The 14,466-nt window shown below is 45.3% G+C and overlaps 1 long non-coding RNA gene across 1 annotated transcript; it reads left to right on the plus strand.

Moving 5' to 3' along the window:
* Positions 1 to 847: 847 nt before the first annotated feature.
* Positions 848 to 1,501, plus strand: LOC142740357 (uncharacterized). Its single transcript, XR_012880623.1, has 3 exons — positions 848 to 982; positions 1,187 to 1,340; positions 1,456 to 1,501. It is a non-coding gene; the product is annotated as an uncharacterized LOC142740357 (long non-coding RNA).
* The last annotated feature ends 12,965 nt before the right edge of the window (positions 1,502 to 14,466 follow it).

Consider the following 14,466-nt stretch of genomic DNA (forward strand, 5'->3'; position numbering starts at 1 on the left):
TAGTCTCATCTGACCACAGCACCTTCTCCCAATCACTCTCAGAATCATCCAGATGTTCATTTGCAAACTTCAGACGGGCCTGTACATGTGCCTTCTTGAGCAGGGGGACCTTGCGGGCACTGCAGGATTTTAATCCATTACGGCGTAATGTGTTACCAATGGTTTTCTTGGTGACTGTGGTCCCAGCTGCCTTGAGATCATTAACAAGTTCCCCCCGTGTAGTTTTCGGCTTAGCTCTCACCTTCCTCAGTATCAAGGATACCCCACGAGGTGAGATTTTGCATGGAGCCCCAGATCGATGTCGATTGACAGTCATTTTGTATGTCTTCCGTTTTCTTACTATTGCACCAACAGTTGTCTCCTTCTCAACCAGCGTCTTACTTAGGCCTCATTTACACGAGCGTATTATACGCGCGTGCGACGCGCGTGCTTTTCACGCGTGTCGTACGCACCTATAATAGTCTATGGGGCTGTTTAGACGATGCGTGAACTTTGCGCTGCGTGAGTGCGTTGCGTAAAACTCACGACATGTTCTATATTCTTGTGTTTTTCACGCAACACGCACCCATTGACTTTAATGGGTGCGTGAAAACAACGCATGCCACACGGACGGTCCTGTGTTGCATGCGCGAAAAACACGCAAGAGCTGTTATGTCCATTCTAATTAGTCTATAAAGCTACACAAAGCTACTCCAAACCAGGAAGTGCCTGCCTTTCAAGTGCGAGGGGGCAAGTCTAGCCAGTGCCAGGAGAGTTGTGTGCGGATAGTTTTGAGCGTTTCACAGCCATACTACAGCCATGCCGCGCGGGATGAATGTGGAGCGCCTCATCCTTTTTGTCCAGGAGCATCCAGCGATATGGGATACCAGATGTGAGGAGTATCATAACAGGACGGTGAAGGAGGACGCATGGGAGTTGGTGGCCAAAAACCTCTTTGGGCAAGAGTGGGAGACTGGCCGAACCCGGGACCGCACTCGGTTGGGTGACTACCTGGCATTTTCTGTCAATGCCTGTCATGCCTATCGAAAACCTGGGCCCTGTATGTGTATTGCGCTCATTAGCACGAGAAACTTTGGTGGAGCAGGTGCTTCCCCACGTCCCACCGCATTGCCATTGCAGGGCCCTTCATTTTGAAGTGAGAGGTGATAGTTCTGATGGCGTGTTATGTTTTTGTTACATCCAACAGTCCAAGATATCAAGACACGGTGGCGGAGCTGCCGTGATCAATTCAGGCGAGAGATGGGTGACAAGGGACGCAGCGGAGATGGGGCATCTCGCAAACGGCCCTACATATATACTAAGCAGCTGATGTTCCTGAAGGACATCATGGATATGCGCACGTAAGCGTTTATGCCGTTGCATGAGTGTAATGTGTGTTTGCCAAGGTCCTGTCTGCCAACGTGTTGTTGTGGGCAATGTTAGATATTGTAGTCATACTTTTTTTGCTCCTTGTAGAACCACCGACAATTTGGAGGACACAGCAGAGGAGACTGACGTGGGGGAGTCTGTGGCCGAACCCCCTGCTCCCAATATCCTGCCACCTAGCCCCGAGCCGACACCCCAGGAGCCCGCACCAGGCCAGTCAGAACGGCCGGTTGCCTCTCCAGCCCAGGAGCGGCCTGTGCGAGCCCGCAGTCGGCGTGTTCGTGCCCCACAGCCCTCCACAGCTACCCAGGTGGATACGCGGGTACTGGACTATCTCAGGCGAGCTGCAGAGGAGGATGGGAATGATGCCTTCGGCCGCAGCATTGTCCCCCTCCTACGCCTGGTGCCGATGGACCTTATGGGCCGTCTGCAGGCGTCGATCGTCACATTGATCGACGCTTGCAGACCGCCACACAATCCCCATATGTGTTTCACGGCAATAGAGCAGTGGCGAAATAATTACATGCCGCCACCCACGGCCCAGGTGCCTGGGCAATTCCACCCTGTTCCCCAGATGGTACGGCCGTATCCCTACATGCGCCCTATGGCTCACCAGCTGCCAGGGCACACATTCCACCCACCACATCAGCACCACTATGCTGGCGAGGGACAACCTACCCAGCTCCAGGTCCAGCATAGTGGTGCTGATATGCAGGAATATGCCTCCCCAGGACAAAGATACCAACACCTGTGAGTGTGTTGGTGGGAATATCTTTGGACGGCAATGTTGTGTGTGGTGCAAGGCTGCCCACGTTTGTTGTGTGCGCACGCTGTTGTTTTTTTGTTCGTTACACCATGTTCTTCGTGTGTATGTTCAGGTGCAAAACGTTTTAGTTGGCTCCAAAGCCATCAAGAAAAATAATCATGGTTAATGGTTTGCTTTCATGTTATTATTCATTTAGACCACACAACACAAGGTTTGCCACAATGTTCCTTTGCCTACACTCTCACACACCTCTGGCCTTTTGGACCAATGCATGGCCATGTGATATAAGGTTTTAGTTCATCTGTCGGGGTTTGACATAGCTTGAAAGCGATTGCAAAGTTTAGGTCCTGCCATGGGCCCCGAGGCAAACGAACTACACTTGCACTTGGACGGTCCTAAAGTGTAGTCGGCACAACAGGATATATGGGGAAAGTAACTCAGCAACTGTATAAAGTCCTGCTGAACCCCTGAGAGATGTAGAAACGCGCGTCAAGGGTCCTCTGGTTTTGCGCGTCCCTAACCCAACCCCAAACCCACAAATACACACAATAGTTACATGGTCACATGACACGTGGGTAGTGAAGCCGCCAAAGAACATACACCCCTTCAAAGGTCTTCTGGCCCCCACGGTGCTGGTCCAGATGGGCACGCAAAATATGCTGCCAACGTATCACGCACGCGAAGGCCAGAAGAGACAGAACGCCCTTGAGGATTCACCGGGACATTGTCAGTGGTGCCTGCATGTGTCAGGATATATTCTGCATCAAAGTTAGCATCATTAATGCGGCAGAAGTTATGCAGAACTACACCCGCTTGTATAACACGTGTGACATTCGGCATGGACAATTGCATGGTTGAGAGAAATACACGCCACCTGTTTGACATAATGCCAAAGGCACATTCCACACAGCGCCGAGCTCGTCCCAGGCGGAGATTGAACATGCGCCGACGGTCATCCAAGCCCCTTCTTGCAAAGGGACGCATGACTTGCCTAGTGAGTGCAAAGCCCTCATCCGCAACGATAACATATGGGATAGGGGGGCCACTGGAGCCCGGGAGGATGGAAGGTTCCGGCACCGCCAGTCGCCTATTGAGGAGTCGTTTTCCCATTCTTGAAGAACGGAATATGCGTGCATCAGCGGAGCTTCCATACGAGCCAATGTCAACAATAGTGAAACTATAATTGGTGTCCGCCAAGGCTAACAAGACCATAGAAAAAAACTGCTTGTAGTTAAAGTATTGGGAGCCACTGCGTGGGGGCTTTCTCACACGAATGTGTTTGCCGTCTAAGGCACCAATGCAATTCGGAAATTCTGTCGCTCTAAGAAATCCCTCCGAAATACATAGCCACTGTTCTGTCGTGGGCTGCGGCATGACCGTGCTCTTTAACCTCTGCCACAACACGACACAGGTGGATGTGATAATGAACGAAATGGTGGTCACTCCCAAAAGAAATTCAAAATGCAACGAATGATAGCTATTGCCTGTGGCCAGAAATCTAAGAAAAAACGAGAAAGAAATACAAAGGCAGAACATATGTTAGTGGAGGGTTGGATAAGCAGACAGCGGCATGGTCTAAGTGCAATCCGTTTCACACATACCTCAAGGTCACAAGCAGCCGTTCTTCGGCCGAAATGCAGCGTCTCATGTTGGTATTCTGGTAGGTGAGACCAGAGCGAGTTTGCGCAAGAAGAAGGTCAAACGCGGCCACAGACATGCGGCAGAAGGCACGAAATTTTTCGGGTTGCCGCCTTAACTCCTCATACAGGGTATGGAAATGGCCTTTTATAGTACGTTGCGCCACAAGTGGATGAACCCAAATGCGAGTTCTTAGGGTATGTGCACACACACTAATTACGTCCGTAATTGACGGACGTAATTCGGCCGCAAGTCCCGGACCGAACACAGTGCAGGGAGCCGGGCTCCTAGCATCATAGTTATGTACGATGCTAGGAGTCCCTGCCTCGCTGCAGGACAACTGTCCCGTAGTGTAATCATGTTTTCATGTTACACATATTGTTCTGCGCATGCGCCGTTTGGTGCAACGCAACAGTCATAGATCCTGACTACTTTACCAAAATGGCCACTGTTGGCCTCAAATCTACTATGCGCATTCGCGGAAGTGCACTCCATATTCATTGATATATGTCATATACAAGCGCCGCCCAATTCCTAGGGCGCCGGAAATACACACTGGAACATGGATCCACGGTACCACATGGTAAATGTTTTTAATTTGAAATGTATTGTTTACACATGTGAGTACTTAACCCCTTCCCTCTTTGGCCACTTTTGACCTTCCTGACAGAGCCTCATTTTTCAAATCTGACATGTTTCACTTTATGTGGTAATAACTCCGGAATGCTTTTACCTATCCAAGCGATTCTGAGATTGTTTTCTCGTGACACATTGGACTTTATGTTACTGGCAAAATTTGCCCGATACATTCAGTATTTAATTGTGAAAAACACCAAAATTTAGCGAAAAATTGCAAAAATTTGCATTTTTCTCAATTTAAATGTATCTGCTTGTAAGACAGGCAGTTATACCACACAAAAATGTTGCTAACTAACATCCCCCATATGTCTACTTTATATTGGCATCGTATTTTGATCATCATTTTATTTTTCTAGGACGTTACAAGGCTTAGAACTTTAGCAGCAATTTCTCCCATTTTCAAGAAAATTTCAAAATGCTATTTTTACAGGGGCCAGTTTAGTTGTGAAGTGGCTTTAAGGTCCTTAGATATTAGAAACCCCCAATAAGTCACCCCATTTTAAAAACTGCACCCATCAAAGTATTCAAAACAGCATTTAGAAAGTTTCTTAACCCTTTAGACGTTGTGCAGGAATTAAGGCAAAGTAGAGGTGAAATTTACAAAGTTCATTATTTTTTTCCAGAAATTCATTTTTAATCCATTTTTTTTGTACCACGGAATGTTTTACCCAAGAAATGCAACTCAATATTTATTGCCCAGGTTCTGCAGTTTTAGGAAATATCCCACATATGGCCCTAGTGCGCTAATGGACTGAAGCACCGGCCTCCGAAGCAAAGGAACACCTAGTGAATTTTGGGCCTCCTTTTTATTAGAATATATTTTAGGCACCATATCCGCTTTGAACAGGTCTAGTGGAACTAAAACAGTGGAAACCCCCCAAAAGTGACTCCATTTTGGAAACTACACCCCTCGAGGAATTTATCTAGGGGTGTAGCAAGCATTTTGACCGGCCAGTTTTTTTGCAAAAATTTTTGGAACTAGGCCATGAAAATGAAAATCTACATTTTTTCAAATAAAATGTAGGTTTAGCTAATTTTTTTTCATTTCCAAAAGAACTAAAGTAGAAAAAGCACCACAACATTTGTAGAGCAATTTCTCCCGAGTAAAACAGTACCCCACATGTGGTAATAAACGATTGTTTGGACACACGGCAGGGCTTAGAATGGAAAGTGCGCCATTTGGCTCTTGGAGCTAAAATTTAGCAGGAATGGTTTGCGGAGGCCATGTCGCATTTGCAAAGCCCCTGAGGTGACAAAACAGTGGAAACCCCTAACAAGTGACCCCATTTTGGAAACTATACCCCTCGAGGAATTTATCTAGGGGTGTAGCAAGCATTTTGACCGGCCAGTTTTTTTGCAAAAATTTTTGGAACTAGGTCATGAAAATGAAAATCTACATTTTTTCAAATAAAATGTAGGTTTAGCTAATTTTTTTTCATTTCCAAGAGAACTAAAGTAGAAAAAGCACAACAACATTTGTAGAGCAATTTCTCCCGAGTAAAACAATACCCCACATGTGGTAATAAACGGCTGTTTGGACACACGGCAGGGCTTAGAAGGGAAAGAGCGCCATTTGGCTCTTGGAGCTCAAATTTAGCAGGAATGGTTTGCGGAGGCCATGTCACATTTGCAAAGCCCCTGAGGGGACAAAACAGTGGAAACCCCCAACAAGTGACCCCATTTTGGAAACTATACCCCTTGAGGAAATTATCTAGGGGTATAGTGAGCATTTTGACCCCACAGGTTTTTTGAAGAAATTATTGCAAGTAGGCTGTGAAAATGAAAATCTAAATTTTTTCAAATAAAATGTAGGTTTAGCTAATTTTTTTTCATTTCCACAAGGACTAAAGGAGAAAAAGCACCATAAAATTTGTAAAGAAATTTCTCCCGAGTAAAACAATACCCCACATGTGGTAATAAACGGCTGTTTGGACACACAGCGAGGCTGAGAAGGGAAAGAGCGCCATTTGGCTTTTGGAACTCAAATTTAGCAGGAATGGTTTGCGGAGGCCATGTCGCATTTGCAAAGCTCCTGAGGGGACAAAACAGTGGGAACCCCCAACAAGTGACCCCATTTTTGAAACTACACCCCATGAGGAAATTATCTAGGGGTGTAGCAAGCATTTTGACCAGCCAGTTTTTTTACAGAACTTATTGTAAGTAGGCCGTAAAAATGAAAATCTACATTTTTTCAAAGAAAATGTAGGTTTAGGTATTTTTTTTTCATTTCCACAAGGACTGAAGGAGAAAAAGCACCGCAACATTTGTAAAGCAACTTCTCCCGAGTAAAACAATACCCCACATGTGGTCACAAACATCTGTTTGGACACACGGTAGGGCTCAGAATGGAAGGAGCACCATTTGGATTTTGGAATGGTTTCTGGGTGTCATGTCATATTTGCTGAGCCCCTGTAGTACTAGTACAGTGGAAACACCCCAAAAGTGACTCCATTTGGGAAACTGCACCCCCTGAGGAATCATCTAGGGGTATAGTGAAAATTTTGATCCCAAAGGTTTTTTGCTGAATTAATTAGAATTAAAGAGGCTCTGTCACCAGATTTTGCAACCCCTATCTGCTATTGCAGCAGATAGGCGCTGCAATGTAGATTACAGTAACGTTTTTATTTTTAAAAAACGAGCATTTTTGGCCAAGATATGACCATTTTTGTAGTTATGCAAATGAGGCTTGCAAAAGTCCAAGTGGGTGTGTTTAAAAGTAAAAGTCCAAGTGGGCGTGTATTATGTGCGTACATCGGGGCGTTTTTAATACTTTTACTGGCTGGGCGCTCTGAAGAGAAGTAACATCCTCTTCTCTTCAGAACGCCCAGCTTCTGACAGTGCAGATCTGTGACGTCACTCACAGGTCCTGCATCGTGACGGCCACATCGGCACCAGAGGCTACAGTTGATTCTGCAGCAGCATCAGCGTTTGCAGGTAAGTTGATCTTACCTGCAAACGCTGATGCTGCTGCAGAATCAACTGTAGCCTCTGGTGCCGATGTGGCCGTCACGATGCAGGACCTGTGAGTGACGTCACAGATCTGCACTGTCAGAAGCTGGGCGTTCTGAAGAGAAGAGGATGTTACTTCTCTTCAGAGCGCACAGCTAGTGAAAGTATTAAAAACGCCCCGATGTACGCACATAATACACGCCCACTTGGACTTTTACTTTTAAACACACCCACTTGGACTTTTGCGAGCCTCATTTGCATAACTACAAAAATGGTCATATCTTGGCCAAAAATGCTCGTTTTTTAAAAATAAAAACGTTACTGTAATCTACATTGCAGCGCCTATCTGCTGCAATAGCAGATAGGGGTTGCAAAATCTGGTGACAGAGCCTCTTTAAGCCATGAAAATGAAAAATATTTTTTTTTCCAACAAGATGTCGTTTTAGATACACATTTTTCATTTTTGCAAGGAATAGAGAAGAAAAAGCACCCCAACATTTGTAAAGTAATTTCTCCCGAGTACAGTAACACCCCATATGTGGTTATAATCGGCTGTTTACGTATATGGGAGCATTCAGAAGAAAAGGAGCGGTATTTATCTTTTGGAGCGTAGATTTTGCTGGAATGGTTTGCGGACGCCATGTTGCATTTGCAAAACCCCTGATGTACCAAACAAAAGTGACCCCGTTTTAGAAACTACACCCCTAAAGGCATTTATCAAGGGATGTAGTGAGAATTTAGACTCCACAGGTGTTTTTCAGAAATGAATACGCAGTGGATTGTGCAAAGTGAAAATTGCAATTTCTCCACTGATCTGCCCATTCACCGCACAAGATGTGGTGCCCCTAGAGAATCTTACCCCATAAATTGTTAAGCGGGTTCTCCCGGGCATGGTAATGCCTTACTTGTGGCCATAAATTGCTGTTTGGGCACACTGTAGGGCTAAGAAAGGAAAGACCGCCATTTTGAGCATGGATTTTGCTTGGTAATAGTTCTGTTTGGGGTTTTGCTGGTATTTCCGTTTATAATGTGGTGGCATATGTAATCTGTGCGGAGTACATCAGGGCATAATAAGAGGGTATAATAATGGGGTAAATAATACAATTATCCATAGATGTGTGTTACGCTGTGAAGCGATCCGTTATGCACAGGACGGTGTCACACTGATAAACGGTTTTCCTTCTTATCCCCCTTTTGTAACACTCTGCACCTTTTGGGGACTTTTTCTCCTTCGTAGTTTGGGAAATATTGCTGGGAAAGTTTTGCACTGGTATAATACGGGCGCCCTCACTTCCAGCGGATGTGCCATGTCCATTCCCTTTTCTAGTTCCTAAATACTAGGGCCCTGAAACTGAAGGAATGTTCCCCTCCGGCCTGCGCATTGAGATGTTTTTTCATCACCGCATTACTAGTGTCATAACTTTTTTATTTTTCAGTAGATTGAGCGATGTTCGGGCTTGTTTTTTGCGAGACCGGCTGTAGATTTTATTGGTACCATTTTGGAACACATACGACTCTTTGATCACTTTTTATTTCATTTTTTGGTAAAGGAAATTACCAAAAACAAGCAATTCTGGAATAGTTTTTTATTGGGTTTTTTTCGGCATCCACAGTGCGCCCTAAATTACATGTTAGCTTTATTCTGCGGGTCGATATGATTACGGCGATACCAAATGTATATAGTTTTTTTTATGTATTGCGGCTTTTGCACAATAAAATCACTTTTTTTATAAAATCATTTGTTTTCTGTGTCGACATTCTAAGACCCATAACTTTATTATTTTTGCGTGCACAAAGCGGTGTCAGGGATTATTTTTTGCGGGACGGATTGTCGTTTTTATTGGTACTATTTTGGAGTAAATGTGACTTTTTGATCACTTTTTATAGCATTTTTTGGAAGGAGATGTGACCTAAAAACAAAGATTCTGGCGCTGTTTTTCATGTTTTTTTTTTACGGCGTTCACCATGCGGGATAAATTACATAATTGTTTTGTAGTTTGGGTCGTTACATACGCGGCGATACCAAATTTATATAGTTTTTTTTATGTATTGCGGCTTTTGCACAATAAAATCACTTTTTTTATAAAATCATTTGTTTTCTGTGTCGCCATATTCTAAGACCCAGAACTTTTTTATTTTTGCGTGCACGAAACGGTGTCAGGGATTATTTTTTGCGGGACGGATTGTCATTTTTTATTAGTACTATTTTAGAGTAAATGTGACTTTTTGATCACTTTTTATAGCATTTTTTGGAAGGAGATGTGACCTAAAAACAAAGATTCTGGCGCTGTTTTTCATGTTTTTTTTTTACCGCGTTCACCGTGCGGGATAAATTACATAATAGTTTTGTAGTTTGGGTCGTTACGGACGCGGCGATACCAATTATGTATAGTTTTTTTTATTTTTACGGTTTTTCCCATAATAAAAGACTTACTATGGGAAAAAAGTCAGTTTAGCTTTATTTTTATTTGAAATGTGTGTGTTTTTATTGTTTTACCACATTTTTATTATCTTTTTTTTACTTTTTTTACTTGTCCCACTAGGGGACATGAGGGCCTGATGCCCCGATCGCTACTCTAATACACTGCACTACATACGTAGTGCAGTGTATTAGCGCTGTCAGTTATTCACTGACAGCAAGCCTATGAGGACACGCCGCAGGCGGGTCCTCATCGGCTCCCGTACAAGGCAGACTCGGACGCCATTTTCTGGCGTCCGATTGCCACAGCAACCCAGCGATTGCATCACTGGGTTGCCGATCGGGTGAAAATATTGAGCGCAGCATCTGAGGGGTTAATCTGCCGGATCGGAGAATAGCTCCGGTCCTGGCAGTTACAGGAGGGTGCCAGCTGTATAATACAGCTGTCACCCCGCGGTGATGGTGCCGGCTCTGCTCCTGAGCCCGCACCATCACTGCACCGTAAATATACGGCGCTTTGCGGGAAGCACCTCCCGACAGCGCCGTATATATACGGCGGATGTCGGGAAGGGGTTAATGTTGTGCTCACTAATTAGCACTTATGTCTTTATGTATGCAGTGTGTCACGAAGCGGGTTAGTGGACCCACTAGGCCGTACCGCCATAGCGGGAAGGCAGCTGGCCAAACCACAGGAAACCCCAGAAATACAATGTCCCGCACAAGGGTACCTGAATAGTCCGGATGGTGGCCGGAGCTCTGGCACAGATGAGATGGGTGCAGCAGATGGCGTCAAACGTGGTGGATGACACAGGAGCCGCAAGTTGCGCCAGTCGTGGCGGATTCCTCCGGACGTGGCCGATGACACAGGACGTGGCAGGTGACACAGGACGTGGCAGATTCGTCTGGACGTGGCAGATTCCTCTGGACGTGGCAGATGACACATGACGTGGCAGATTCCTCTGGATGTGGCAGATGACACAGGACGTGGCAGATTCCTCTGGACGTGGCAGATGACACAGGACATGGCATGACTTGATACTAAGGCAAAGCACGGGAAACAGGAACGGGGAACAAGGCACGGGTAACAGCAGGAACGGGAAACACAAAGGGACCATTTGCAAGACAGACTGGGAAAACTAACAACGCTCAGGCAAGGATTAGAAGGCCAGGGGCCTTTTTATAGACCAGGAAATTGTGGCAGTTGATGATGATGACGATTTCCTTATTGCGCGCACTGGCCCTTTAAGGCCGGGCGCGAGCGTGCGCGCGCACCCTACGGGACACAGCCGAACGTAGCGGAAGTGAGCGCTGGCGTCTCCTAGGAGGGAGACGGGGACCCGCGCTCACAGATCCATGGCTGCGGGCGTCGGGAGGTGAGTGAACCCGACGGCCCGCGGCCATGGACGCTACACAGTGATTTCAACTTTTATGGGGATGACTAAGTATATTTATCACTATGTTGTATATATTTTTTTTTCACAATTACAATGATTGTATTATTGTAATTTTCTACTTTTATGCTTATCACTTGTTAATGGGACTAATTGTCTGGTCCCCATATATTTCACCATTTTGTACATGGTTTGTATGCTTGAAAAAGGCTCCATATGTAGAGCCGAAACTGCAATTTTTTCACTGTGACTTGGAATGCTGCCTATTCTTGGACGACTATAGATACATAGAGAGATATTACATAGATAGATAGATAGATAGATAGATAGATAGATAGATAGATAGATAGATAGATAGATAGATAGATAGATAGATAGATAGATAGATAGATAGATAGATAGATAGATAGATAGATAGATAGATAGATGGATAGACGGACAGACGGACAGACGGACAGACGGACAGACGGATAGACGGATAGACAGATAGACAGATAGACAGATAGATAGATAGATAGATAGATAGACGAACAGACGGACGGACGGACAGACAGACAGACAGATAGACAGACAGACAGACAGACAGACAGACAGACAGATAGACAGATAGATAGATAGATAGATAGATAGATAGATAGATAGATAGATGAACAGACAGACAGACAGACAGACAGACAGACAGACAGACAGATAGATAGATAGATAGATAGATAGATAGATAGATAGATAGATAGATAGATAGATAGATAGATAGATAGATAGATAGATGGGAGATAGATGGATAGTTAGATAGAAATATATTTATTATTTTATTATACACTGTTCTCCCTCTCCTGACAGCCTGCCAGGAGAGGGAGAAGTTGGGGGGGGGGGGGGGGTGCCACTAGGGGGGTCCATGAGGGGGGGCACAAAGGGGGGGGGCGGGGGATTGCAGCGAGGGGGGCGAGGGTGCCACGACGATGGGGAAAGTATAGTGATCATTGTGACAGTCGTCACAATGATCACATGGCCAGAGACCTCAGTGATTGGTCTCTGGGCAGAGCTCCGTGATGTCAGCTGTCTAGAGACAGCTGTATCACAGAACTAAATGCCGCTTCAGACCGGCAAACAGGCTATCTCTGCAGGATGTTCTGGAACGGCCCTGCAGAGTTAATTAAGGGCAACCCGGACATTTATAGTCAATGGGCGGTCCGGAAGTGGTTAAAAAAAATGCAAAAAAAAAAAAGGGCAAAAACGCTGTCAATTTCTGAAGGAATTTTGAGGCAGATTTTTTTGTCTTACAATAAACGCTGTGTGAACATACCCTATGAGTGTAGTGCTTGATTTTAGCTGTTTTCTGTCTTTCTCTGAATAATTTTTGGTTGGGGTGCCCTGAGGAAATTTTATTTTTCCAGTGGTGCCTCGAGTCCGAAAATGTTGGGAAACTCTGTACTAGGCTACAGGATCACGCTGGCCGATGCAAGGGTCTCGTCGTGGAGCAGCTCAGTTCATCGGGGGAACGGGGCCTAGGTGAGTAAAAAAAATGTTGGAAAAATATGAAAGAAATCCTCCAGCTCACCTTGTCACAAGAAGGGTATAGGAATCAGCACACGGATCCTCGTGTCGGCACACGCAAAAGATACATCAGAAACAGGGGAGTTGGAACCAGCGCTGAGAGTGTAGTTTCTTGTTAAAACGGAAATCTATTTCCAAGTTTTATTAGGTCTTGGTTAAAATCGAAGCACAAGGGCTACGAACAAAAATATAGTGACAGGTAGGTATAGTCCAGAGTACAGAGAGAAGGAGAGGATAGGTGGTAGCCTACGCGTTTCAGACCCTCGCTAGGTCCTTAGTCATGGCTTATGATGAAGTCTGACTGTGAGGACAAAATACTGTGTTATTGAAGGGATTATAATATATTATTATTATACTGTATGGGGGGAACTAAAGGGAAACTAAAGGGGCATTATACGGTTTTTTATGGGGCATTTTTTTTATGATGGGGGTGGGGCGCCGAAAGATAATTTTGCACGGGGCGCCATCTATCCTAAGGCCGGCCCTGTCACTACCCACCACAGGTTTGAAGGCAGTGGCGTAACTACCACCGTAGCAGCAGTAGCGGCTGCTACGGGGCCCGCGGCATGAGGGGGCCCGTGTCGCCCGCCAGCCCGGGCCCCCACCATGGCCGGAGGCTCCGCTAGCAGCCGCTATGGCTGCTACAGCGGGACGCCACTGAACACTATGGCAGAGCGGGGAGGTATCTCCCCGCTCTGCCATTAACTGGTTCCCGACCGCTGGCTGTATTTTTACGGCCAGCGGTCAGAGTCCTTAAAACCCGAGCCATAGACTTTCTACGGCTCGGGTTTTAACTTGCTGCCCGCGCGATCGGGCAGCTGAATGTCGGGTCTCCGGCTGTCAGTGACTGCCGGGGACCCTGAGGAGAGGATAGAAGCAGCTTTCGCTGCTTCTGTCTTCTCTGATCACTTGTACACAGCGCTGAATGCGCGCTGTGTACAGGAATAGAGACAGCAGCAGCGGCGCTGTCTCTATTCCTCTCGGTGATCATGTGACTGGTCACATGATCGCCGGGTGCCGTTAGTGGCAGACTGCTGCTGGGTCTTACTAGACCCAGCACAGCCCTATTAGTGACAATCGTCACTATGAGAGGGCTGATTTCCCCTGTAACTGGGGCTGCTGTGCAGCTCCAGTTACAGTGGAAAAACATGGTGTAAAAGAAAGAAAAAAAATATATAAAGTTCCCCAAAGGTTTTCTTTGACCTTTGAGGGACAGACCATAGTAATAAAAAAAGAATAAAGTAAAGTGCAAAAAAAATGTAAATAATAAATACACATAAAATACCCACCCCCAAAAAAAAACGTTCCCCCCCGCCAATCATTGTTGTAACGCTAGCGCTGACCCAATTACCCTAATATAGACATGTAATATATAAAAATTTACGGTAGACAATGGCGATCACAAATAAAAGGTCTATTTTAGGGTAAAATTATGTTATTACCAAAAAAAAAATAGCTGAAATGTAAAAAAGCTTATTTTTTTACTATTATTTTCAAACTTTATGAATAAAAATTCTAAAATAGCAAAAAAGGTGTGTATAAAAACGATAAAAAAATGAAACCTGCATTGTCTACGGAAAAAACGTCGCAAAAATCACGTCGTTAGCCCAACAAATAAAAAAGTTATAGCCATTTAACTAACACGTGCTAAACGGTGTCTGGTCCTGAAGGCGCAAAATAGAGCAAAAGACATGTATCCCCCACCCCTCTCCACAGGATCTCCACAGGACAGGGGATACAGGTGT

Source organism: Rhinoderma darwinii, chromosome 1 (assembly GCF_050947455.1).
Source record: "Rhinoderma darwinii isolate aRhiDar2 chromosome 1, aRhiDar2.hap1, whole genome shotgun sequence".
In the NCBI taxonomy this organism is placed as follows: Eukaryota; Metazoa; Chordata; class Amphibia; order Anura; family Rhinodermatidae; genus Rhinoderma; species Rhinoderma darwinii.